The sequence below is a fragment of the Equus asinus genome, unplaced genomic scaffold (genome assembly GCF_041296235.1).
Source record: "Equus asinus isolate D_3611 breed Donkey unplaced genomic scaffold, EquAss-T2T_v2 contig_195, whole genome shotgun sequence".
Lineage (NCBI taxonomy): Eukaryota > Metazoa > Chordata > Mammalia > Perissodactyla > Equidae > Equus > Equus asinus.
The window spans coordinates 2,057,501-2,060,000 of record NW_027224844.1 but is presented as its reverse complement, the minus strand read 5'-3'; the positions used below and the strand labels follow the sequence as shown (position 1 = coordinate 2,060,000).

Below are 2,500 nucleotides of genomic sequence, written 5' to 3'. Positions count from 1 at the left end.
GCCCCCGGCGCGTCCGTCCCCGCGCCCTCCGGTCTCCCGCGAGGCGGGCCGGCGTTGTCGCGCCGCGCCTCCGTCTCCGGCGCCGTCCGTCCCCCGCTCTCGCGGGCGGCGGCGCCCTCGGCGCGTCTCGGGAAGGGCGGCGTGGCGGCGCGAGCCCCCGCGGAGTCCCCGGGGTCAGGTCCCCCGGGGGCCTCGGAGCCTCGGCTCACGCGGGGTGCCCGCCGCCCGCCGCCTCCCGTCGCCCGCCCTGGGCCGTTCCCCGGCCGTCGGCGTCGTCGTCCGTCCGACGGTGCCTCCGCGTCTCCGCCCGCCCTCGGCGCCCCGGGCGCCCGCGTCCGGCCGGCCACGTCCGCCCACCACCCCCGCCCTGTCCGCTCGCTCCCCGCTTCCCCGCCGCAGCCCCTCGCCCTCCGTGGCGAGGGGCCTGGGACGCGGGTGCGGGGAGGGTCCCCGGGGGAAAGTCGGGTCGGGTCTGGTGGCGTGCGTCGGACGCGAGGGGGGCACGCCCGGCGTCGAGGGGGCCGCGGGCGCGGTGGGCTCGTCGGTCGGCGGCGCCCGGCGGTGTGGGGTTCGGTCACGGGCGGGCAGCGCCGAGGCCTGCGTCCGTCCCCGGGTGGCCGCGGGCGGCGCGGGCGGCGTCGAGGCGGTGGCCGCGCGGCACTACCCGCTCCGCCTCGTCCGTTGCTTTGGCTTCCCCCCATCCAGGTACCTAGCGCGTCCCGGCGCGGAGGTTTAAAGACCCCTGGGGGGCCTCGCCCGTCCGCCTTGGGTCGGGGCGGTCGGGCCCGCGGGGAGTCGGGAGGCCTGGCCCTTCTCCCCCAGACTCCGCCTCGCCGGGCCGGGGCGCCGCGCCGCGCCGTGCCGCGCCGCGCCGCCGTCGCGGCGGCCGTCGGGAGGGGGCGTCCCCGGCGGCCGTCGTGTCGTCGCGTGCGCGCGCGGGCGTGTGCGCGCCCCCGCGTCCTCGGGCGAGGCGGGAGCCCCCGGGCGCCTGTGGGGTGTCCGAGCACGGCCCCGCGGGGCCCGTGCCGGACGCCCCGTCGTCCAACCTTCCGGCCTCACGGAGTCTGGTCTCGTTGTGCCTTTCTGGCCGGCCGGAGGCACCCTCCGGGGATGTGCCGTGCCAGGGGCGGGCTCTTCCCCCGCCCTGCGGGGGGACCCCGCCGTTCAAACTCGTACGACTCTTAGCGGTGGATCACTCGGCTCGTGCGTCGATGAAGAACGCAGCTAGCTGCGAGAATTAATGTGAATTGCAGGACACATTGATCATCGACACTTCGAACGCACTTGCGGCCCCGGGTTCCTCCCGGGGCTACGCCTGTCTGAGCGTCGCTTGACGATCAATCGCCCCCGGGGTGTGGGTGTCGCCTGCCCCGGGGTGCGCGGCTGGGGGTCTCTCGCAGGGCCCGCCCCGGGCCCTCCGTCCCCCTAAGTGCAGACGCGGTGCCCCTCCTCCGCCCCGCGCGCCCGCCCCTCCTCCCACGCGCCCCGGCGCCCGGTCGTCGGAGGCGCGTGGGGGTCGGCGGCGGCGGCGCCGCGCGGGGTCCCGGGGTGGGGGCCGCCGCCCGCGAGTCGAGGGAGAGACAGACGCGAGAGCTCGCGCCGAGGTGCCCGTGGCCGCCACGGTGCCTTCGGGGGCTCCCTCGCGCCGCACGCGGCCTCGGGGTGGCCGGGGCGGGGACGAGACGGGTCCCGCGGCGCGCGGTCGGGGCCGCCGGGTTCGGGGGGCCCGCGTCCGGGCCGCCTGTCCGGTCGCCGCTCGCCCCCGTCGGCGGTCCGTCCCGGTGCGTCCGGCCGGCCCCTCGCCGGTCCCCGGCGCGCCCGGGTCCCGGACCGTGACCCCTCCCCGGCCTCGCCCCGTCGGGGTGGCTCGCGCCGAGGCCGAGTCGCGTGCGCGGGGCCGCGCCCCGGGGACGCGTGCCCCGGCGGTGACCCGCGGGACGCCGCGGCGTCGTCCGCCGCCGCGCGCCCTCCCCTGGGTCGCGGCCGCGCCGCGCCGTGTGCCCCGAGCCCCGGGCGGGCGGGCGGGCGCCGCGTCCGCCGCCCGACGGGCCGTGGCGGCTCGCGGCGGAGGGGCGGGTGTCGGGAGGCGGTGGGACGCGCGCGGGTAAGGTCGGCGGTCGGGGGCGACCGCCGGCCCCGCCGCGCCCGCCGCCGCCCCTCCGCCCTCTCCTCCCCCGCGTCGCCGCGACGCGTCCGCCGTGCGCGTGGCGGCGTCCCGCTCCGCCCCCCTCCTCCCCGGCGGGGCCCCTCGCCCGTGCCGCCGGCTCGTGCCCCCGTCCGCCCGCCCGCGTCTCTCCGCCCGCCCGCCCGCTCGCCCGCCCGCCCGCCCTCCTTCGGGGGTCGGTCGTGGCGGGGGGGGCGGGGCGGGGCGGAAGGCCGGGCGGACGTCGGCCGTGGCCTCGCGCGCCCGGGGTCCTCCTCCGCGGCGCTCGTCTCTCCGTCGCTCCCCCGCCTCGCTCGCGGGCTTCCCGCGCGCGGCAGCGGCCGCCGCCGCCGCCGC

General features: G+C 81.8%; 1 non-coding gene across 1 annotated transcript; it reads left to right on the top strand.

Annotated features, from left to right (window-relative positions):
- The first annotated feature begins 1,176 nt into the window (after positions 1 to 1,176).
- Positions 1,177 to 1,329, top strand: LOC139043234 (5.8S ribosomal RNA). The gene has a single exon (XR_011500290.1). It is a non-coding gene; the product is annotated as a 5.8S ribosomal RNA (ribosomal RNA).
- The last annotated feature ends 1,171 nt before the right edge of the window (positions 1,330 to 2,500 follow it).